General features: G+C 41.2%; 1 protein-coding gene and 1 non-coding gene across 4 annotated transcripts in view; both read right to left on the reverse strand.

The window, feature by feature from the left end:
- DAAM1 (dishevelled associated activator of morphogenesis 1) overlaps nt 1-7,527 on the reverse strand; it is a 167,351-nt gene extending 159,824 nt beyond the window's left edge. Inside the window, exon 1 of one of the 3 annotated variants that reach the window (XM_055304525.1) lies at nt 7,414-7,527. The gene's annotated coding sequence lies outside the window, so the exon portion shown is untranslated. The other 2 variants (XM_055304527.1, XM_055304528.1) reach the window with 2 other exon arrangements.
- Nucleotides 7,528-23,771: 16,244 nt separating this feature from the next.
- Nucleotides 23,772-23,878, reverse strand: LOC129496520 (U6 spliceosomal RNA). Its single transcript, XR_008661795.1, has one exon. It is a non-coding gene; the product is annotated as a U6 spliceosomal RNA (small nuclear RNA).
- Between the last annotated feature and the right edge of the window lie 1,255 nt (nt 23,879-25,133).

Consider the following 25,133-nt stretch of genomic DNA (forward strand, 5'->3'; position numbering starts at 1 on the left):
ATATTTTGCCCATTGTGGTTATGGCCATGCATTAATATATCCACAGTGTACGGTCTAGTCTCCTTTGTTGCCAAGAGCATGATGAATTTTTTTAAAGCGGGGAGGGACACCTGGCTGACTTAGTCAGTAGAACATGCAACTTTTTTTTAAGATTATCTATTCAAGAGAGTGAGAAAGAAAGCGAGCGCAAATTGGGGGGGGGGGCAGAGAGAGAGAGAATCTGACACAGGGCTCAATGCAGTATGATCTCAGGCCCCTGAGATCATGACTTGAGTCAAAATCAAGAGCCCCACATTTGACTAAGCCATTCAGGGTCCCCTGAACATGGGACTCTTAATCTCAGGGTTGTGAGTTCAAGTCCCTCCTTAAGAATGGAGCCTCCCTAAACACACACACACACACACACAAAACCAACCAACATACAAAAAACCACACACACATTAATTCAAATTTAAAAAACATCTTTTTTTTTTTCTAAAGTTGACTAAAATTTCAGGTAGAGTCTGTGGCTCCAAAAGAAGGCAAACCGTACAGCCTTGACCCAATTTGTACATCACCAACAAAGTGAGCTTAGCCAAAAAAGCAAGAATATAGGAACTCATTTAGAAAGCAAAAGAGGGCATCTTTATTGCCCAGACAATGCCCAAAGCTCGGATCTGGGCTATCTACTCTTGGAAGCCTGAATTCAGAAAGCCCATCAGATGGGCAATGTTTGCCGATCACACAGATTCTTTTTTTTTTTTTTCCAGAAATGAAAAGTACAAAAACCAGTTTAATAGTTGACCCTAATTATGTACCTGACAAAATACAAGGTACCTTCAATTCCAATTCCTGGTGCAATTTATAGAACAGAAGGAACTCAGGTTATTACTAAAGGTGACTGACATACTTAGGGAGTGTTAACAAGATGAATAAAAGAAAAAGCTCCTGGAGTCAATGTGCGTTGGATAAATGAATATTGGCCAGATAATTCCTCACGGCCAATAAGCCTTTTGTTTTTTCTTTTCCTAGCAATATTTTGTAAGGGCATAGTTGTCCTATTATTTCCCTAAATGACACAGTTTGAGTTTGACTCAATTGTCTTCATTAAATATTGTCAAAGTGGCATAATACCCAGTTTTAAGCCAAAAGGAAAAGATCTACTGTAAGTCAGGAAATTGTACCAATGACATTGGAAACTGAACCTGCTTTTCCTCACTTTCCACATTTAATTCACAATAGTGGCTATAGTTTAGAAGAACTGAAATTGTATATTTGACACTAAATTTGCTTCACTGTAAAGATAAGTAAAGTCTCCCTTCTGAGGTGGGAAATAAAAAAGCTTATTTTAATATCTAAGGATTAGCCAATATTAGATTACATGTTTGACTACTACTCAAGTCTTCATTATTTCCCTTTCAAAAGAGCTTTCACGATTTATGTTAAAAGACAACAGGGAGGTGGGAAGCTCAGAAGTTATGGGAGTCTTAACTCACCAGTCAGGCTTCTGAGGCTCTGTTCTGGGTGAGAAGGGTTTTTTTCAGATAAGAGATTCAACCTATTGAAAAGTTATCTCAGTTAACAAATACAGTGAATGCTGGACAGGCTCCAAATGGAATTAGAGATGGTATATAAGAGCATTTCTCTTTTCGAATAATTTGCCTATCACAGACATAGTAAAGAAGAGTGAATTCAAAAGTTTTATCATCCAAAGACCCAAATGTTACATTTTTAATCTCATGCAACATTTGCTGCTCCAGGGAGTCAGACTTTAAGAAACCATTAACTGAAGGATTTTTACTCTCAACAGGCGCAGCTCTTATTGACACAGCACTGTTTCAGAATTAAGAGATACAAAGAAAGTTGTGATTCCCCCAAACTCGATGGAAAGAAAAAACTCTAACACCTAGGTAAACCAGAGGCAAAGCAATAGTATGGGGTGTAAAGAACCAGGCTGCCTGGGTCCCTAATCTACTCTGCCAGTGTCCAGTTGTATGACCTAGGCAAGTTCCTTAACTTACTCATGCCTCAGTTTCTTCATTTGTAAAATGATGATGATAGTATGTATCTCACAGAGCTGCTGAGAGGAGTAAATGGTATTTAAGCCCATGTAAAGTATCAGGAAGGGCCTAGCACAAGGTAAGCACATTATATACCTTAATTAACTATTAGCATCATGTTAGCTATGGTAAGTTCTATGGTCAGGTTAAGGGCTCTAAGAGAAAGGAGCAGAAGAGATCAGTAAAAGCTGAAGCAGGGAAGGCTTCCTGGAATCTGTGGCACTCAAAATGGATCTGAGGGCATGAGGAGAATTTAGACACTCAGAGGAGCACACATTCCAAATAAGAGTAGCCATTACTACAGAAAGTCACAAAAGGGGTAAACACCAGGAGTGCTTTGGGACACCTGGGTAGCTCAGAGGTTGAGCGTCTGCCTTTGGCTCAGGTGGTGATCCTGGGATCCAGTCCCACAATCAGGCTCCCCACAGGAAGCCTGCTTCTTCTCTCTCTGCCTATGTCTCTGCTTTTCTCTGTGTCTCTCATCAATAAATAAAATCTTTAAAAACAAACAAACAAATAAGAGTGCTTTAAACATCAAGAAGGAAAATGAAGCTCACCAAAGCTGAGTATGGATTTGGTAACCTCAGATTAATTGCTGGAACAGGAGGATATAGGGAACGGGAGATGCAAGGAGAGGCCTCCATATACTTGATGCAGTCCTCCTGGATTAATTAGCATTTAACTAATTTTTGGCCTGTGTACTATGAATGCAAACTCACTTTGAAATACTCAGTTCTCTCCTCCTGGAACAGTGGAAAGGATGCCAGAAAATGAAAAGGTAAACTTTCTTTTTTCCTGCAAAAATAGCCTGCTAGAGTGGAATACAGGTAATCAAAATCAACTTGCATCTCATCTCCAACTGTCCCTCTTTCAGTGGGGGTACTAAGTGGTGGCTTGGAGGAACCAGAGGGGCAGGGAGACACTTCAGATCCATCCTTCAATTCTAATTTCTATCAGCTGCTCTCAGACACTCTAGACACAATCTACAGAAACAGTACACTTGCTAAGCGAGTGTAACCTCAAAAGAGGTATCCCCCACCCCAGTCTGCCCCACCAACGAGATGCTACCCCCAAGCCACATAGAGAAACTGCCCTCCTTACTGATTTCTTAAATAGTACCTGTGAAATCAGTTGCCTCTAAACTGAGCTCTGGGGAAACCACTAAGGACAGATTCTGTGAGTGTTTAGGATACATATTCACTTGGAAGATTTCCTCTTTTACCAAGTTAGAAATTGTAATGCCAAAATCACTGACAGCAGTCCACATCTCTTATTCAAAGAAGAAAAATCACAAAACCGAATAGAAGAATTTTCATTTTGACCATGCCCTCTAGAGTTTGAACGAGTTTGCTAACCTAAATTGGCAAAGTTGCTTTGTTTCCTTCAATAGAAGGATAGACGTAAAACTCAGAAACACCAGGAGCATGACATGAAGCCAGGGAGGGCCCCACAGAAGTTACAAGCTCTGTGATTATTTCCTGAACCAAACACCTAAGGCTTACAGTGGTACCAAGCTTTGTTGGAAAAGCTTGTTTCCCCTGATCCAACAGCTGTAACTTTTTAAGTGATTTCACAGAAGACCTCAAGATTCTCAAGCCAAAGCCACTCTTTATAACATCCCCAAAATATTTACACAATGAAACACTTTCAATCTTAACCATGTTTTGTTTGTAAACACCTTATTTGTTCTGAAGACCACAGTACCAACACTAAAAGCAGCCTTTTAAACAAAGTAGCTCAAATAAAACCACACACAGACACACAGGCATTCTTAACACCCAGAGCCTATCCACAGAGCAAGAAAGCCAGGATTCAAATTCCTTGGCACCTACTCACTAAGCTCCTGTAAGCACCACCCAAGGACATGACCCACTGCACCCTCGCTACTATCACGCCTCCTCACTAATTTATACTTCTGAAAACCTACAAAATCTGACTGTTGGATGATAAACAAAATGTTACAAATATTGGACAAATGTTCCCTACCCCATTCTTCTCTCACAGTAGCCAGCATGGGACAACTGATCCTGTTTATGGGGAAACTACCATCCACCCACCCCCACCCTCAGTCCCAGGAAAGAGCCATTGTCCAGCTCCTCTACCCAAATGGTGCCTCGGTTGCCAGAAGTGGCCTGGCAAAACCTATAATTATCTTTGCCTTGATGTCTGTCTGTCTGTCTGCCTCTCTATTTTGTTGTATACCTCCTGGGAAAGTTATCTGGGTCAAGGATAGTACAAGAGAAATCTAGAAATATAGAAATATTTGCTTTGGTGTAATAACTGTATTAAGAGCTATAACAAGAACTTTAAGGAAAAAAAAAAAAGTCTGTGAGTGTATGTATTCCAAAAGCAAATAATTACAAAATACATCCATTTCAAACACATGGCCTTTTATACTTTATAGTTTTCATTTATGCTGAGATGAAGCTACTTCACAGAAAGCTACAGGAATATTACAATTGATGCCAGAACTATCAATGGAAAGGATGAAATCTTGAATCTCCAATCATGTTTCTACTACTAACTCAACAAATACTTATTAAATACCTACCAATGGTCAAACACTAACTGCTAGAGAGGTAGAGAAGGACAAGACAAGGACTCTGCCCTCAAAGACCTTAGGGGAGTGGAAAAAAAAAGCCACACATTAGAACTGCTGTCAGAATTATAGGGACACAGGAAATAAAACAAGTAACAATGATAAGTTCTAGGACAAAACTAAAAACTGAGTGACAATTTCTGACTCTGTTTCCTCCTGAAGATGTAACCACCTACTCAAAACAAGATGATGAATGTCAACCACCTGGCACTCAGCATCCCCAAGCAATTACCTGCACATAAATGCACATGCATACACACACTCACAGATAAAGCCTTTTCCCCCTTTATCTGCAATATCTGTGATAATCCACCTTGGTATGTAATAAAAGCAGAAAGGAAGCAAAATATTTGTGTAATTCCATTACACTTAGTGCAATTAAATTACAAATAATTGCATTCAACAAGAATCTGTAAAAAGGCAAAACCTAAGCAATTAATTCTAAGCTAAAAGGATAACTAGAAGTCCAGATACAGGGATAATACTAGTAATATTAGAAATATTATTACAAATAGTAACGTGACTGCCTTGCCCCGTTTGAAGGACTGCCATGAAGAGCCAGGTTCCTTTGCCAGTCAAGTCATACAAGTAAGGCTCAGAGATATTAACTCAAAGCCACAGTGTCAGAAGCTGAATTTAACTCATCATCAGATTATTTTGAGAAAAGACAATGACCAGGTCCCTCTGTAGAGTCGCCAAGATTTTATGCCTAGGATCAACTTTGGGAAACCCCATCTATCCCTCCACCACATTACTACTGCCCAAGGTCCCCTGAGGTACAGGGTTAACCCCAGGGTGGGGCAGCCAGCAATGACACAGGCAGAGCAAGATTCAGGCCTCCTAGATCTCTGCCCAGTCTGCCTCATTTTCAAGGACCTGCATCCTTTAGGCAGGCGGCAGGCTTTTAGATTTTATGAGAACCACAAGGGATGATACTGACTTCCAGAATTCAATTTCAGTCATTAGTTGTCCCTATAAATTTCCAGAGAGCTGCACCCAGAGCAAATGGAGGCCCATCACTGGTGGCCTGACTCTCTTCAAGCAAAACAGAGGACACGCCCTCCTTGAGAAAGCTGCCTCTAACCCAGTCAGGTACATTATTAGGAAAAGTATGCATCTAGCCTGTAAGGCAAAAGAGATCATTCCATTGTAGTTTTCAGAGCTTGCCTCAAGAAACAGGCTCCGAACTCTGACTTCTACAGAGGGGAGAGTCCAGGTACGGGCACACAGAGTGGGGTAAGGGGTTTTGAACTGCGTCCAAGCTACTTGGGAGAGAACGGCGAGAGGCCTGGACTGTGAAATGCGTGAAGTAGGGAGAGCAGCTGGGCCCGGAACGAGCATTTGAACACACCCACTGGCCACGCCCTCCCAGCTGCCCGCAGAGCCACATCGAATTGAAACAGCAGTGGGAGCAGTTAAGATTCCGACGGCAGGAGTCGCCATGGCAACGGGATTCATCTTGCAGACAAACTCCGCTTCAATTCACTCGGTCCTTCTCCAGTCTCAGGCAACCACCAACTCAAGGAGAGCAAAAACGGTCACGGGTAGCATTTGCTCTTGACGCTCTCTGGCGGGTGGAGATCGGACGGGGGACCGAGGCGGAGGAAATAAAGCGTTGGTATCTATTCCTGGGCCCACTAAAATATTTTTAGAAGGGGGCCGGGGGCGGGGGAGCAGAACACCCCAACGCCAGGCTGTGAACAACTTAAGAGCCATTCGCAGGGTTTGATGAATGAATATGATGAAAAGAATGAGGGTGCTAGCTAGGGAAAGGAAATCCAGAGGACTCTATTCATGTAGAGCTCTCGGGCCTCGCGCGCGTCTCAAGTAGGAGGGCAAGCCCATTCCAAGCAGTGGGATTTTCGACACCAGCTGGTTCCTATTGCCCAGCCCTCCTGCCCCACAGCGAGCCTCATCATTGGATTATTCGACACCCCGCACCGCCTCACCACCTCCCAGCCCAGGGTTTGGGGCAGATGCTCCCCCCTCGCTCAGGTGCTCTTTGTGGCGGGCGCGATCGGAGCCGGGGGAGCCGAGATGCGCCCTTCCCCGCGGGGAGAGGCGGGAGCGCCCCGCGACGCCACGAACCCGATCCGCAGGCGGCGCAGCCTCCGCTCCCCGCCGTCCGCCAACACCCCCCTGCTCCTTCCGCAGCGCGAGGAGTTTCCCTCCTCTCCAGGGAGACCTTTGGCTTCCAACTTTTTGGGAATTAGTCACCCCGTCCCTTTCGAATAAACCTTGGAGTGAGGACTGCAGCGATGTTCGGGGTTCTGCTCGGACGCGGGCCGGCGGGTAAACGAGTCCCTCCTTCCCTGTCGCCACCTCCGAGTCCACCGCGCCTGCCTCGGAGCCTCCCGGGCGGGCAGCTCCGGACCGCGGCAGGGCCCGCAGCCCCCGGCGCCCCAACGCCGCGGCAGGGCGGCGAGTGGTACCCTGCCTGCCCTCTCGGCATCCCAGCGACTCAGAAAGAAAGGAGGGAGGGACCCCTGTCTCCGGGGGCGCCTTCCCCGGGCTCGCCTAGCTTTTCGCCGCGCTTGCAGCCATTTTCCCAAACCCAGCTTGGCAGCTGGGAGCTGTCTAGGTCCCGTTCCCACCCAGACCCAACCTGAAGGACGGGTTTAATATTTACCTACTGGCCCTGGGGCTCCGGAGAGGCAGCGGGAGGGCGCGCCGCGAACCCAGCGCTCGGCCGCAGGAAGCGCGCCCACCCCCGCGCCACCGCGCGGTGCTACTTAATGAATGAGTGCGGCGGGCGAGGCGGCACGTCCCCCTTACCTGAGCAGCCCCTGCATGCTGGAAAGGCGGCTCTGCGCTCCGGGTACAATGGGATCCGGTTAAACAGTTTCCTTCACAGCCGCCCGTAGGTTACCAACTCGCAGGTGACATCACCCTCTCCTCGCCTGATAGGATACAATGTGGCGCCCACTGCGCATGGACTCCCCAGCTGGGCCCGCACACCCCTGGGAGTTGTAGTCTCGCTCTCGCAAGCACAGGCTGGGCGGCTACGCTAAGTGGGGCTCGCAGAACTACACTTCCCGACGTATCCCTCGGCCGCTTCGTCCCCACCCCTTGGTCCCGCCCCCACCGGGACCCGCCCCCCCTCCCCGCCCTCCAGCCTCGCAGCGTTAGCGGTGGTCGTTCGCGAAGCCGACCTGCGGACAGCGCCTGCGAGGGCGGGTAGGGGGAGGGCACCCAGCGGTCGTGCCCTTTGACTTGACCTCCACTCCGCCCGCTGCCGGCTCCGAGGGCCACCAGGGGTCCGGCGCTGGTGCGCACGGGCCGGGCAGCTCTGACCAACCCGGCTCTTGGCCCCTGCTGGAAAGAGAAGATGAAGCCTTCCACCGCCTTCCCTGCGCGTAGAAACTAATTAGTAGGACGCACTGGTTTCTGGGTTAAAAGCGGTCCCGGAATTCCCCCGCGTCCCCGACGATGAGGCGGTGCCGGCCCCGAAGACGGGGATCGCCGTGTGCCCCACTTAAGTACGATTCACCTTTCCGTCCTCTCTCCTTCCCCCATTTAACGGAGTCCGGTGACCAACCAGAACGCAGGGACCAGCCTAGTTGGCTGAGCTGGCGGGATAACGGAGGCTGTCACTGATAAAAATGCGGTGTAATCGACAGTCGCTGCAACCCTCGGTCCGGGAGCCTGCCGCGGCGGCAGAGATAGTAGTATCGCGCGGCCATGCTTTTGTTCTTCCCTGCAGCTGACTTCCCGCTCCCACGGCTCTCCACTCCCGGGAGGACGACGTCCTTGTTAAAGTTTTAATGGACGACACATATGTACACATGGGCTTTTAGATCCGCAACACTCTCCCCTCATTTCCCATACCTTTCTCTAAAATATTTTTTAGATGACCGAAGCCAAACAACATCGTGCTGTTCATGAATGCCAAGATCTTAATACAGGCAAAGGTTTAGTTAAAGGTAAGCGAAAGGTGTTGTAGCAGAGATCTGACCCTTCAGGAAGATCTTATTTCGCATTCAGTATGCGCAATTTTTCCGTGACCTTTTTCATTATTCAATGAATATCAAGTATTATCAAAAATTAACACCGAGAGCAAATCTCCAGGTGTCTTTTTAAGTGAATAGAAGAAATCAATTCATCTAGTTAATCCAGTTGTAAATTATAATGGCACTTGATGTGTCTCAATCACAAATAAGGATCAGCTCAAATCCTTATTTCCACTAGCAAAATCGCTAGAAGACTGTAAATCTTGTGGGGGAAAAAAAATTCACGATAAGGATTTCAAACAACTCCACCTAATTATTGGCGGAAAGCTCATCACTCTTATTTTCTCATTTCATTATGCAACACTTACTTGGGTTCAAGAGAAAAATATTCATGGAAGTGGTTGAGGATCTCAGGGGAGAGAGAGAGAGATGCTTTGTTTTGCTGAGAGAGGAGTTTTAGTGCTGAATTCTGATTTTCTTTTAACAAGCCTATTTCTTACAGACCAGACACATTTTTCTCCACTGAAGGAAGATAACTTTGAATGTTCTGAGCTATTCTATCCATTTCAAATATTGTTCAATGGAACCCAGACAATGCAAATGTTCCCTTGGCCATCAGATCAAGAGTATAATCAGTGATATTCTAGTTAATGGGTAGGCTCAATGTGTTACAGCTCATTGTGGAAAAATATTCAGAAAGAAACTTGACCTGAAATGATTCTAAAGGCTCTCCAGTTTTATAACTGTGTAAAGCTTTTAGATGGAAACATAATCAGTGAGCCTGAAATTTATTGAGTCAATAAATTGGATGTGGAGACTCTCTGTAAGGCAGGGCTCATCCTTATAGATAAAAGTATATTATTGAGGTATACTCTGAGGAGTAACTTTTTATAGGACAAATCACTTTGCACCAATTTCTCTTGGGTCTTCAGCAATGAAGGAGAAGATGGAGCCTGCCTGCAGAAAAAAAAAAATCCATTTTCTATAGCAATTAATATAGGGATGTGCCATGTTACACAGCTCCTTTCTAAGTATAAAGGACGTCATACAGTAGACTCTAAGCACAGAAATGTGTGAATGCACACGTGTGAGCTGTCCTTCCTATTCAATAGAAATAAATATAGGTAACAAATACAGAAAGTAAGGTATTATATTTGGGAGCATTTTTCTGTAAGTGGTGACGGATTTGAACTGATCCCTGCATGCTGTTTCATTGGTAACCAGGGGAAACAAAGATGGCTCTTCAGCATCAGAAATGCAGTCTGTGGATGTGGGACCAGAGGAGGATTAACAACTTCTATCTAGACAGAAGGGAACTACTGTCTCTCTCTACCTCTCTATGAGATGCTTGCACATACATTCACATACTCTCATTGTATGTGTTTGTATTTAATTCTAAGTGACTAAGTAGTCTCCTGAGACATCAAACACACCCACTCTGTCTAGCTTAATTTATATGCTCAAAGGGTTTCTTTGCTTTTTTTTTCTTTTCTTTTTAAATGATTGCTGTTGTTCTAGAATGATCTTATGAAAGACCCTGTCTTGCCCCCATAATCATTGCCTATTAATTAGGAAGCTGTGGGACTACTGAGAATAGATTTAATTGACCATCTACAGGTGGAGGAGGGGGAAGGTAATGCCTTGGGGTATTTTGCTGATCTTTCAAAATAACCTCTCTCAGTTCTGGTTACAAGGTTTTACTCTACACTTTGGGTTTTAGATAAGGGAGGAAATGGGAGATATAAACAGAGAAAGAATTTTAAGTTTGTAGCTTTGCATGTGTTTTCACACAATAGTTTGGTGTTTGCAACAATTGAAGTTATGTGCTAAGCCCAGGTTTGGGATCATGCCATTTTACCACTTTTGAGCGACATGACTTTGCTTATTCTGTGTTGCTTACTCTCCTCTGCGCCTCGATTTCCTTATTCTTAAAATGGAGTTAACAGTAAAACCTACTTCACAAGACTTTTGAGCACTAAATTAGATGAGACATATAAAAACACTTCTGACATTGAAAATTCAGATACTAGTTCTTGTTATCATTTGCAATTTTCCCCTGGAGATTATCTCAAATCACCACCCTTAATTATGAAATGATAAAGAGCTACTTAAATTTTTAAAAATGTGTTAACAAGAAACTATTAGAAATTATATAGCGAGCACATATTATATCACTAATTTGTAAGTAAACAAAATGTACTTTGAAGAACAAAACATGAGAAATCCACATTGAACAGTGCTAGTCCTTGGCTTGTTTTCAGATCCATGCCTTGTCCTTACTCACTACCCCAAGCTGTCCTCACTATCACAGATCATCTTCCCCAGACTCCTGAGCAGAGAGAGGCACTGCTGAGAGGTTAGAAGCAATAGAAAGCATGAGACCAGGGTACTTCTCCATTTCCACTTCCACAGAGTAACATTGGATGATGTTTCTGGCAAGGGCAGCAGCATTTCCCATGTTTTTCCCATGTTTCCCATCAAGGTTGGACCTTCTTCCACTTCACCCCAGCCTCTGTTAATGCCACTTTCTCCCCTTGTCCTTCCAGCGTAGGGGTAGAGGTAGCTTCCTGCTGTTGCTAATCTCTTATTGCACATTTGGCTTCTCAGACTTCCTAACACCCCATGACCAATTCCCTGTACTGTATTATATCTATTTTAAATACTTCGAATGGTTTTTGTTTTTCTGGTGGGACCCGTAACTGATATACTTGTGTCTTAGTTCTAGTTCTTTTAGGAGCAGGCAACAGAAACTTTTCTGTGGCCAATTTATGGAAAATAAAGTAATAGGATTAAGTGACAGGATTAAGTAACCAAGGTTCCACCTACAAGCAGGAACTGACCAGCTCAGAGAACTGAAACAGTGGTAGTTTTTGGAACTTCTCTTCAGAGGGCTGCTTTAACAGCCCTCAGTCTCCACATCTCTTTGTTCCAAGTCACAAATTCCTGAGACAAGCTGATAGCCCTATCTCAGGGTGACTATCCCTGAGTTAATTATCTACAGCAGTGGTTCCCAAAGTGTGGGGCCCCAGATCCAAAACATCAGTATCACCTGAGAACTTGTTACAAATGCAAATGCCCGGGGCCCTATCCACAGATCCACTGGCAAAGAAACTGTAGAGATGGATCCCACAAACTGTGTTGTTAGAAGTCCTCCAGCTGATTCAGACCTGCATGAAGGTTTTGGAACCACTCCTCTAGAGAGAAGATGATCTTGTCATCTTAGATATGGTCACTCAGGACCTATTCCTGTGTGTCTGGGAGTCTTCCCAGAGAGGGAAAGGTGTTATGAATTTTGCAGCCACCTCAAGAGGTACTGGTAAAGCTGGCAAGTCTGGTCAAGGTCTTAATGGTAAAATTTGGTTCTTCCTAAGGGAGAGGACTTTGTAGTATTCTGAGCTAACTAGTCAATTTAGTCACAGCAAAGTCACTTGGAAAAGATTCATTTCGTTGTGTTTACTTAAGAACACAGAAAAGCTGAAAAACCAGCATTGGGGCAGTACAAGGGAGATGCAATCTTACAGAAATCTAAGAACAGGAACAATAATAAAATTAGACCACTGTAAGAGGGGACATGAAAACAGCTCCAGCCACTCAAAACTCTTCAGACCAGTCTCATCTCAACAGCTCCTGGGAATTTAGAAACAGAAACTCTCCTTTGAGAGGCACCTGGTTGACTCAGTTACTAGAGCAGGTGACTCTTGATCTCAGTGTCATGAGTTCTAGCCCCACGTTGGGTATAGAGATTACTTAAAAAAAAAATTAAAACTTTAATAAAAAAAAAAAGAAGAAACTCTCCTTTGACTATCTTAGCTAGGATCCCTACACTAGCTTATTCATAACTGGCTTATGCTTGGGCCATCTATGAGATCTGTACTATTCAATTATGTAGCCCCTGGCCCCATGTATCTATTTAAACTTGAATTAATTAAAATTAACTAAAATGTAACTATCACTTCCCAGTCACAACTGCCACCTTTCAAACAATGAGGCTACATGGGGCTAGTGAGGATCTCAGATACAGAGCATTCCTGTCATTTGAGAAAGTTCTGTTGGCCGGTGATGCTCTGTCACCTTATGAATTTTCAGATCCTGTCATGCCGAAACCCATCTTTTTTTTTTTCCACATCTTTTTCAGGTCATATTCCAGAGAAAGAGAGAATGAAAGAGGAAAAAAGAGAGAAAAAAATCTGATTGTTCCACTTCACTATTTTATGCCAGATCGTGCCATAAATCATTGACTAGCATGGAAAAGGCAGATAACCCAACAACAACAAAAAATGGCCAAAAGTCTTAAATAGGCACTACGCATACACGCACACAAATCCCATAACCAAATGGTCAATGAGCAAGTGCGCGTGTGTCAAATTGAGCACGTGAAAAGATGCTCAAACCCATTAGTCATCAGGGAAATGCAAATAAAGACCACAGTGGGATACTACTACACACCTATCAGACTGGTTAAAATTAAAAGGACTAACTATATTAATGATTGACAACTAAATCATACACTGCCAATGAGAGTATCAATTTGAATAACTGCTTTAAAAAACTCTTTATTAGTATCTGCTGAATGTGAACATACACAATTCACTCCAGAAATATACCCAAAAGAACTGTGTATATGTGTTCACCAAAAGACACATATTTGAATGTTAGTGGCCATGCTGTTCTTATAGCCCAGGTTGGCCGGGCCATATTTGGGATCTACTAAAAATATTGCTGATTTGTCTAAAATTCCAATTTAACTGGGAATTCTATATTTTTACTTGCTGAATATGGTAATGCTCTAAACTTATAGCCCCAAACTAGAAACAACACGGTTGTTTATGCAAAGTAGAATGAATATGTAGATTGTGGCATAGGCATATAATTAATACTATATAGCAGAAGTTGGCAAACTTTTTCTGTAATGGACTAGATAGTAAGGTCTTATGGGCCATGTGATCTCTGTTTTAACTACTCAACTCTGCCATTGTAGTATGAAAGCAGCCAAGATGTAAAGAAATGGGCATGGCTGTGTTCTAATAAAACTTTATTTACAAAATCATCAGCTGGCCCATGAGCCCTAATTTGACAATTCCTGCTATCCAGCAGTGAGAATGAATGAATGATGTCTACTTGTAAAAATATGGATGAATCTCCACAAAAATAACATTAAGTAAAAGAGTATATGTATTTACATAAAACTAAAAAAGAGGGAAAACTAATAATGGTATTAGAAGATAGAAGAGTAGTTACCTTTAGGGGATAGTTACAGGAGGGAGCATGAAGGAAATCTCTAGGTTACTAATATTGCTCAAATTTTTTATCTGGGAGCTGGTTACATGGGTATTTGACTTTGAAAATTCATCATGCTATACATTTATGATTTGTATGCTTTTATGTATGTGCATTATGTGAAAACAAAAGTTACATAAATTCAAAAGTAGGCCAAATTATCTCAAGATCATCCCTATAAGAATTATTTTATGAATTCTTATACCCAAGGGTTTTTTTCTAATTATAACAGGAATTCATGTTTTTTTGTAGAGAATTTAGAAAATACTGCTACTTAAGACAATAAAATCACCCATGAGTCTACAAAGCAAAGAAAAGTAGTAACATTTCTTCCCCTGCCCTCCCCTTTCAAACATGGGATCATTTTATTTTATAGTTGACTTATTTTATTTGAAATATATTTTGGGAATTTTCTATGTCAGTACATATTTTTTAATCTGCATTTTAATGGCTACACGGTATTTTATTATGTCAAGATAACTCTTTTATTTAATGAATTGTCTATTGTGCAATAATTCCCTTTCCATTTTTTGGCATTTTTTTCAATTTTTTTGTATTAATAATAACTCTGATATACCTCCTACTTCAATTTTTGTGTCCACCCATGAATATGTCTTTGGAACTAGATAGTACAGGAGGACATAAAGGCTTTTCATGCTTTTGATCTATATTGCCAAATTTCCCAGATACTTGTTTTTATTTGTAGGTGTTACAGGTTGATGTTTCCTATTAGCCCACATAGGTCTGGTATTTGCTGAGAAGACTGAATCATGTCCTGAAAGGAACTTAAATTGGTAGAGATGAATTCTAATAATGCCAGTGGGGTAGTTGAAGGTACTGTCAGATAGGAATAAATGTCTGAGGAAAGAGGAAGCACCTTCTATTGTCCATAGTCATCTGGCCCTCTAGGATATCCTAGGTATATTCATCTGCTAGGGATGCATAACAAAGTACCATGGACTGTGTGGCTTCAATAACAGTTCTGGAGGCTAGAAGTCCAAAATCAAGTTGTGGTCAGGGTTGGTTCCTTCTAAGGGCTATGAGGGAAGATCTATTCCAGACCTCTCTCCTTGGCTTGCAGTTGGTCATTCGTCCCATACCCTATGTCTCTTCACTTAGTCTTTCCTTCATGTATGTCTGTCTCTGTGTCCAAATTTCCCTTTTTTATAAAAACACCAGTCATACTGGATCAGGGCCCACCTTAATAATCTCTCTTTAGCTTGATTATCTCTGTAAAGACCCTATTTCCCAATAAGGTCACACCATACAGTACTGGGGGTTAGAATTTCAGCATAAGACTTTGGGAGTGTGGTGGGAGTTGGGGAGTGGGGCAAAATTCAACCCAGAACACAGGGGAACGCAAACAAGAGAAAGTTGGCTTTGTTGATCTCAGCACCAGGGTTACACACTAGCATGTTATAGTCACATAAATTTAAAGCAGTTGAAAATTTGATTAGGAAATGAAGATAGGACCAAAAAAACTGAAGATTGCAACCTGAAATTTATCAAGAATAACAAACAGAAAATGCTAAGTACTTCCGGTATCATGTGGCAGTCTTAATGCTGACCGGTTCTGGTTTTGAAGGCTGAAGGCTTGCCTCCAGGTACACAGTCCTGTCACTCTGGATCAGGAATTCTCATGTGAAGACTCTACTGACCTTCTATTGGTAGAAATTCCCTGGCCATGCATTTTAGATAAACCATCCCAAGTTAGCTCTCAAAATATCCCCTACAGAGTGTGTCACATAATTTTCATTTTCTTTTTCTCTTTAAACATCAAATCTCTGCATGGGCTCTTTAACCCAAAAATGGTCAGTCTACATGTGGCAAAACCTTATCTACATGTAAGAGATGGGCTGGGTGTTCTGTGGAGGGAGAAAATTCTATTTACTTTTTCTGTAACTTTCCTTGTTGGGAATTATCCTGGCAGATATAATCTCCTTTGTAGCTGAAATATGACAGCATGCAGGATTTATGTAAGAGCCTTGTTTCACAGCAGGTTATGCTAGCACTTAGACACTGGATTTGGAGATTAGGGGAGACTTTAGTCCTGTATTACATGAGAACCTTGTGATGTGGAATTTCTCATGGAAAGCAACACTTCAATACAATATGTCATGGCATATTATCTTTGTGAGAGTGTTTTCTCTTCACCAAACTGTGATTGTAACCTTTTCTCTTGGGTTGTCTATGCCCTCTCCCTGTGTCTCAAGCTCTTAAAATAATATTTTGGGTTGTCAGAAGACTAACCACCCAGCTAAAGTAGAAAAGGAGATATTGAAAGGAGATATTGAAATGCTTTATTCTGGCTTTGCATTCCTGCAAGAGGCAGGTTTTCTTCTCTGGGATTTATGTTATTGTTTTAGGAAATTATACTCATTTAAATCTAAATGTAGTTAAAGCAAGTAAAATATAACCCCATTATTTTTCACTCACGTGTAACAGTGATTCTGAATAACAGGGTCATCCCCCTCTTGACTTAAATATGAAAGTGAACTATGCTGGAAGCTATACCACCTCTGGCTACAAGCCCACTAGAATTTGCAAGTTGAGTAGCTTTGAGTAAGGTCAACATCAGGATGGGAGCCTCCAAAGAAAACCCAGATGTCTCAGAAGAAAACATGATTTTAAATATGTTTGATTGTATCCCTAAAACTCTAGTGGCAGATCCCTACAGCCATCACCTTAGGAAGTTTTTTCATGATACATATTCCTACTTAAAATGTATAGGTGAACAGTCTCCTGCTCAATGTATGTCTACATCAGTGGTACACTAAAGCCCCATGGCACTGCCTCACAAAAACCCATTGTTAGATTTCAGGGATTTTGTGAGCCAGTTGGTTTTGTTTTGTATTATTTTGTTTTCTTAAGAGAGAGAGAGAACACACAATGGGGTGGGGGGAAAGAGAGAATCTCAAGCAGAATCTGAGTATGGAGTCCAAACCTGGGACTGGATCTCATGACCTGAGCTGAAATCAAGAGTCTGATGCTTACTAGACTGAGCCATCCAGGTGCCCCTGTGAGCCAGTTGCTCAACACAGTTATTATTAAAGACTAAATCATATAAACTTATAGTTAAATAAATTATATTTAAAACAAAGGTAATAAGTAGTCAAAATTCATCATATATTAATTGTTACTACATTTTACTATTATCTCTGATCTTGAGATTCCACCTGAATCTGAATGATGCAAATCCTACGTCATGGTATACCACTGCGTATCTCTACCCAATTGCACTCTGGTCAATCCAGTCAGTGACATCACACTGGTAGCTGGAAATCAGTCATGGTGGGAATAGTTACATCATAGAAATCGGCTTCCCCTGCAGATCCAGTTGTTAGCCATTTACTGGCACCCTCCATCCCCTGTATTTCTAACAAAAGATAACACCCCTCCCTATGCAATGCTCTGTATTTTTCTCTTGTGGCTTCATTTAGCTTTGAGTTCCAGAAATAAAGTACATATGTCATTTTACTCAAATTGGGCTGAAGTGTGGCAGAGAAAAGACCAGTTCCTTACTGGGTGCAGGGAGCTGAGCATTTTACCTCCAACAGGAAAGAGAAACATGGTGATAGGTTTAGCAGAGGGGAGTGGTTTTGAACCAGGAAAAGATGTCAGCTTGACTTTGTGGATTTCATCAGAGGGAATGCAGAGAGAATTCTAGAAGAACCGCACTAGTACTGAGGCTATAGCAGCTTAGAACAGGCCCCCATTAAAAACGTTTTTACCAGTCTGCAGAATAATGATAAAAATGATCTTAAAAAGATAATGTGGCTCTTTATGAAATGAATTTTTTCATTAAAAAAGACTTTTTTATTAAGGGATCATAGATTAATCATCTCAAGAGTATAAAGATGACTTTATTAGAAGCATGAGGCTAGGAAAAAAAAAAAAGAAGCTTGAGGCTAGGGACGCCTGGGTGGCTCAGTGGTTGAGTATCTGCATTCCACTCAGGGCATGATCCCTGAGTCCCAGGATCAAGTCCGGCATCAGGTTCCCCACAGGAAGCCAGCCTGCTTCTCCCTCAACCTGTGTCTCTGCCTCACTCTCTGTATCTCTCACAAATAAATAAATAAAATCTTAAAAAAAAAAAAAGCATGAGGCTATATATATCTTAAGAATTATTTTGTCCCAAAAGTCCATTTGTGCCCATTTCACCTGCTTGTGATAGAGAATACTTGTTTTTTTCTTTAAAAAAAAATTGTTTTAAATGGTGATCATGTTCCCAAGCTAGACCAAAAAAGCAAACACACCACAGAATACAGTTAGTCACAGCATTAATTTTAGTAGCCTAAAGTCTGAATGGTGGGGCAAGGAGACAGTCTTTGCGGGAATAAAGAGGGTGGAAGAGAGGAAAAAGCATTCCTTTTCCTTCTCCTGAGCCAGTAGATGTTGCCTTAGGAAAATCTGAACCAGGTGAAGCATGTCCTCATCCATTTCCTCACCTCGCTTTGCACCTTGCTCTCTCCATAGTAGCTAGTGTCCCTTCTCACCAGATTTGCATTTCCTTGTGGCACTCAGTGTTCTCTACCACAGTACTTTCCAAGGTCTGTCTGGATTCTAAAAGTGCTCCAAGTTCCACGGATTGCTTGCACTCTCCTCCCCTCAGTCAAAACCCCTCCATCCATTCTTCCAACACAGCTGGTCTCAGGTGTCATTGAACAAATTCACACAAATGTATGAATGGCTGATAGCTCCTAATTTTCTAGAATCATTTTAAATTTTAGAAATGAATCTTGCCAACACAGGTTATCTCTAATTGGCACTAGGTTGCAACATTTAAGACAAACAATACGAAAACCAAGGCAGAGTAAGAGTTGGTGGAGTATTAGAACAGGAGGGGATGGGCAGGTCCCACAGAAACACTGCAAATAGGTTGCTTAATCCTTTAAAACATGTTTGTGATTTTCACAAACTCCTCCCTTTGACCCACAGATTTTCCTGAACTGACCAAAGTCGGATTTTAGTTAATCCTTGTTTTGGTAATTGCCCACTGGTACAAGCAGCCGCAGAATAACAAATGTTTTAAGATTAAACATTATAATCCTCTACATTTTTTCAGATTCATGTTTGAAAAGCTTCTTGTTTCCCATGAGGGGTTTTTAATGGGAACTGTGGAGCTTTTAGCTCTAGAAGGGAGATGGTGCGAGGCAAAGTGTGTGCATGTGTGTGTGTGCCTGTGCACACACATGTGTGCTGGAGTAGACATATATACACTTGTACAAGCTATTTATCATTTCGTGAGAAGAGCTCAATATGTAATTAAACACACAAACTGCTGCAACAGACTCTGGCTTTGCCCAGCTTAGGAGACATATCTTAATCAGCTCTAAAATCTAAACTCATGTCTAAAATTCCTTCTACCCAACTATTCCCTTCTCAGACCAAAGTCTTCCTGCTGTGGTTACTGAATGCATACTTTATGTACAAGTCTAATCTCATTGCTTCTTTTTTCCCTGGTTAAACGTATACTTACCTACTCCCCCATGCTTTGCACCAAGCAGGTGTTTTCTGGTTCATGAATTAACTTTTGATCTTTTGTTCAGAGTTAACTAAAACTCTTTCAGCCTTTACTCATTAGCAATAAATGCTCATCAATTAGCTATAGTTCATCTATAAACCTGAACACTAATGAACCACCACAAATGTTGATGAACATCCATCAGGTGTGAACAATAGAAGAGAGTTTGCCCAGATGGGTCATTGTGGGCCAAATCGGTATCTTGCATTCACAGTGGGTGAAGAGACACACAAAACACAGAAAGACAACATGGCCTCTAACTTTGAGGAACTGAGAGATCAAAAAAGTGAAAGTAAGAGTGCATCTCTCATTTCACCACAAGGAACATCACTGAAGAAAAGGAAAGAAATCTCAGCAATTTGAGAGAGGTTCAGAAAAAGACATTTTTAAAATGGAAGTTGTGCTTCTGTTTGGGCTAGGTTGAAAAGCAATAGAGTAGCCACCTCCCACTTACATTTTGCTAGGCAGCATCTGCTCACTTTTTCGTTCTCAGGCACTGCTGTCTGGTAGAAATACAAGTCGCATATATAATTTAAAGTGTTCTAGTAGACACATTTTTAAAAAGTACAGAGAAACAGGTGAAAGTAATTGTAACAATATATTTAACCACGTATCTTTTCAACATGTAATTAAATAAAAATTAAGTAATTAACATTCTTTTTTTTTACAGTCTTCGAAATCCGTGTATTTTACATTTATAGCACATCCCAATTCATACTGGCCACACTGCAAGTGCTCAATAGCCACCTGTGGCCAGTGGTCACTTAGCAATCAGTGTAGGTCCAGAACATTCCACCCTGGAGAGTGTTCCATGTGTATTAAAACCCAAATTTATTGAAGAGGAGACATTTTGCTTTCCTGTTCTGTCTCTACATCTTACAGCAGAAATTGGTTGGAGCAGGAAAGGGATAGGGCAAATCATTTTTAGGGCTTTCTAAGGAATATTTAGCAAGGCTGGTTACCATCCTGAGGTACTTAGGGACTGAAGAGGGTCCTTTGTCAAAAGCAGACTTTCTTTGTGTTGCATCAGAAGAATTCTTCGCATTCTAGGAAGTTTGATTGATGTCCTTGCATGCTCATCACCTATGTGATAGGCCTGGCCCTCTGTGCTTTGGATTGAGAGGAATTCCCTGACTCATACTATCTTTCTTATCTGGGACTACCTAAAGATAATTCATTCTGAAAGCATTTCCTTCTGTGTCTGGTCATCTGTAAAATGCCAAGGCTCTGCCTCTCAGGGAGCGTGACTGGTAACAATAGCTTCTTCCTCTTTGGTGTTGGAACTCTTCAAAGCAAGCTCAAAGACACTTCTGTGTGTTATCCTCACCTCAACTGTTAGAACTGGAACTTAAATGAAGAATCCAGGTTTCTGAAAAATCCTAATGATTCGGTATTAGTCTCTGGCAAAGGTTTTTGAATTTGAGAGCACATAGGAAATCTTCCAGAGTGTTTATTTCTGCTGATGCCAGGGCCTCTTGTGCCACATGTCAGGCCTTTTACGGACCTTCCTTCTCAAGAAGCACTCCAGGTAATTCTGAGTCAGGTGTCTTGGCTCTCTATGGTGTAGAAATACTGGTAGATACTGGAATCCAGGTTCCTATACATGGAACGAATTGCTATGTCCTCAGCTGTCTCACATTAGGGGGTAATGCAATAAATCACTTGCATTTTCTTTTCAAGATTTTATTTATCTATTTGAGAGAGAGAGAGAGAGAGAGAGAGATAAAGATAGAGCAGGGGGAGCAGCAGAGGGAGAGGGAGAAGCAGGCTCTCCACTGAACAGGAAACACAACGTGGGGCTCCATCCCAAGACCCTGGGATCATGACCTGAGCTGAAGGCAGATGTTTTACCAACTGAACCACCCGGGTGCCCTAATCACTTGCATTTTCATTTGAAATTATGTTTCAAATCCTTTTTGCCCGTCAGAGGGTTTCCTTTGGCAGCATGAAATTCTGAGTGTCTTTTTGAGAAAAGGAGCTGCTGGATGGTTGTGTGTGTGTGTGTGTACGTGTGTTTAAGATAACAAAAGGGATGAATAAAAGCCAAATAAAAACCATATATTACCTAGGGCAATACTAGATATGCCAATGATTTATCTTTCTTCCCTATACCTGCTAGATTCTTTTTCTTTTGTCAGCTTTATTTTTTAATTAATAAAGGCCCTCTTCAGATAAGTGAGAAAATACAGATAAAGTATAAGACACTTAGCCATAGATCCATCTTTCAGAAATGCTCATTTCTTTTTCACAAAATGGATTCCTAACATTAATTATGTTTGCACCTGCCTTTCTTAAAACTTTAATCTTATACTTCTTGTAAGCTTAAAAATGTCTACATATTATTGTTATTTTTAACAATAGTTTCTTCTACCAAAGGAAAAGGTATACCATACCTTCCTTCTATAGTATACCATTATTTTATCAACTGTCTACGTTGGAACTTTTAAATTGTCTTTTTTTTTTAATGGATTTTATGTTTTTAGGGCAGTTTTAGGTTCACAGCAAAACTGACAGGAAGGTAGAGAGATATCCCATATACCCCCTGCCCCTACACATGCACAGCCTCCTCATTATCCACATCCTTCACCAGAGTGGTACATGTGTTACAATTGGGGAACCTACACTCACATATCATTATCACCCAAAGTCCCTAGACATTAGGATTCACACTTGGTGTTATACATGCTATGCCTTTGAACACATGTAAAATAACATGTATCTGTTATTATAATACAGCTTGGTTTCACTGCCCTAAAAATCCTCTGCACTTCTATTCATCCCTCCTTTCCCCAACCCCTAGCAGCCAGTCATATACTATATAGCCTTTCAGATTTTTTTCTTTCCTTTTTCCTTTTCTTCCTTCCTTCCATCTTTCTTCTTTCTTCTTCTCCTCCCTTCTTCCTCCTCTTTCCCCCTCCTTCCTCTTCTCCTTCAACAAAGCAATGGTAAAGATTCTTTATATACATCTCTTTGGGAGAAGAGTTTGAATCTTTAATAAATAAAAACATAGAAAGCAGAAACAAATACTCATTTCCCACTACCCAAAATTAACTGTTATTAATGTTGCAACACATTATTTCCCAGCTTTTCCATGTATATAAGTATTTTTAAAGTATATCAACATTCTTCTTTTAAAAAAGAAAGAGATGAGACTGCTCCAAGTAAAATGAAAACTCCCTTTGGTGACTGTCTACTCATTTGGTCCTCTCCTTTCTCTGCAGAGGAAATAACTATGATGAGTTTGGTGCATATTATAATCCATTTTTATACATACATAATATATGTATCAAAAAACATTTAGTAAAGCCTTATGTTTTTTACACCAACAGTATTGTTCTGCGTATATCATTCTGTGGTTTGCCTTTTCATTCAGCAGTGTTTTGATAACCTGTTCCTACATAGTTTTACAGAAATCTAAATTCATTCCTTCATATTATGACTTTACTATCTCCCATGTGTCTGTTCTTTATGTATGGAAATTTAGGCTGTTCTTTTTTGGTGAGATTCTATTATAAGTAGTATATGAACATGAACTTATTTCTCTCTTCGTAGATGTGTATCTTTTTCTCTGGTTAGGCACCAAAATGTAGAGTCATTGTGTCAGAGTAAGCATAGTATTTTTTTTAATAGAGAGTGTCAAATTTGTCTTCCAAAGTGAATATACCTAGTTAGCTTCCTATCAGCAATACATATCCATATTTTCAGAACCTTGACAACAGTTGACATTAGAAAAAATGTTAAGCTTTGACAGTGCTGTGGATGAAATATAGTTTATTGTTTTCACTTCTCAGAGTAGTTGTGAGGTTAATCATCTTTTTAATGTTCATTAGCTAAACATACACTTATGGACAATTAACCAATTATATTCTCAGGAAAAATTCCTATCTGATCAAGGACTGTATTTTAAGGCTTTCAAAACATATTTTGAAATTTCCATCTAAAAATTTTGTAAATCTTTATATTCTTATCAAAACCATGATAAAATATTCATTTTCCACACTCTCACAAAACTCTGGATTACTCAATCTTTGCCAATCAAATAAGCAAAAAGTGTGCCTATGTTAATTTTTCATTTCTTTGATTATTGGCAACATTAATTTTTCTAAAATTCATATTCACATTTTTAAAAACTCACATTGTTATTCATATTTCTTCTTTTTTAGACTAGACTATGGCTTACAATAGCTGAACTTATACTGGGATATTCTTTTTCTTATTAACCCACTGTCATATAATTTACAAATTCTTCTCAGCTTGACATCTCTTTCATCTTTGTTTTTGGTAATTTAGTGATATACCCATATTTTAAAAATTTTAAGTGTTTAAATGTTAACATATTTCCATTTTATTTTCTGCCTTCTCTTCTATTTTATTATCTTTTTAAATATATGGAACATTTGATGAATTTGTATGTCATCCTTGTGCAAGGGCCATGCTAATCTTCTCGGTATTGTTCCAAATTTAGTATATATGCTGCTGAAGTGAGCACTACCTTCTCTTTTAAATAACTTTTATTTCTTATTTCAAAATGCATGTGCATTATGAAAAGTTGTTAAAATACAAATAAAAGAAGAAATTAGTGGTACCTGGGTGGCTCAGTGGTTGAGCATCTACCTTTGCCTCAGGGCATGATCCCAGAGTCCCAGGATCGAGTCCCACATTGGGCTCCCTGCATGGAGCCTGCTTCTCCCTCTGCCTGTGTCTCTGCCTCTCTCTCTGTCTTTCATGAATAAATAAATAAAACTTAAAAAAAAGAAGAAGTAAAACCCATGTAATTTTACCACCTGGAGATAAGAATTACTAATATTTTAAAGTGTATCCCTACAGACTATTTCTATGCAAATATACTACACATACATATTTTCCAGTAATTCTGCTAGCATGTGACTTGGGAGTAATGTTCTAGGCCAGTGGTTCTCCAACTTTAGCACACACCAGAATCACCTGAAAATACTTGTTAAAATACATCTTGCTGGGTCCCACTCCCATAATTTAGTGAGAGGACCCCAGAATGTGCATTTCTGACAAGTTCCCAGGTGATGCAGATGCTTGCTGGTCTGGGTACCACACTTTGAGAACCAGTTTTAGGTTCACCCTGTCTAAACTCTCACATTGCAGTCACTTCCCTACTTAAACCTTTTTTATGGTTTCCTCCTGTCTGCAGGACAAAGTCCAGACTGCTTGGCAAGGCACACAAGACTTTTATGATCTGGCCCTGGGCTGCTTACTCTCCAGACTCACTCTTCACACTTGGCCCCACTCTCTGCCCCAGGAGGCTGACCTGTGTAGACTATATCAACAGGTTCTGTCCTCTGCCTTGTGGCTCAGCTGACAGGAGTCTAGAGGGTGGGAAAGACAGCAATCCCAGTATTCCATCCCCAGCCCCACCTTTGGGCTTCTTTCCCAGAAGGTTTGGCAGTGGCTACATTCCTCTACCTAACGTCCAAATCAATTTGATTCTCTCCTCTAGTTATGGCTCTTACCAAGTTCCGGTCATTTCCCCCTCCATTGGGCCCTTAGGCTTAGAAACCATAACAACTTCCTGCTGTTGTTGGTGTGAGGAGAGCTTCATCATCCTCTTTGGATTCTTTTACCTCTGTCCACACCTCTGTGGTCAATCTCTTCATCACATTCTCTTGAATTACCCCTTTTTGGTCACTCCTTCTCTTTCCTACTGAGACTGGCTGATCTAGGTCCTCCTTTCCATTCTATTTTTTTTTAAAGATGTATTTATTTATTTGAGA

This window comes from Nyctereutes procyonoides, unplaced genomic scaffold (genome assembly GCF_905146905.1).
Source record: "Nyctereutes procyonoides isolate TBG_1078 unplaced genomic scaffold, NYPRO_anot_genome, whole genome shotgun sequence".
Lineage (NCBI taxonomy): Eukaryota > Metazoa > Chordata > Mammalia > Carnivora > Canidae > Nyctereutes > Nyctereutes procyonoides.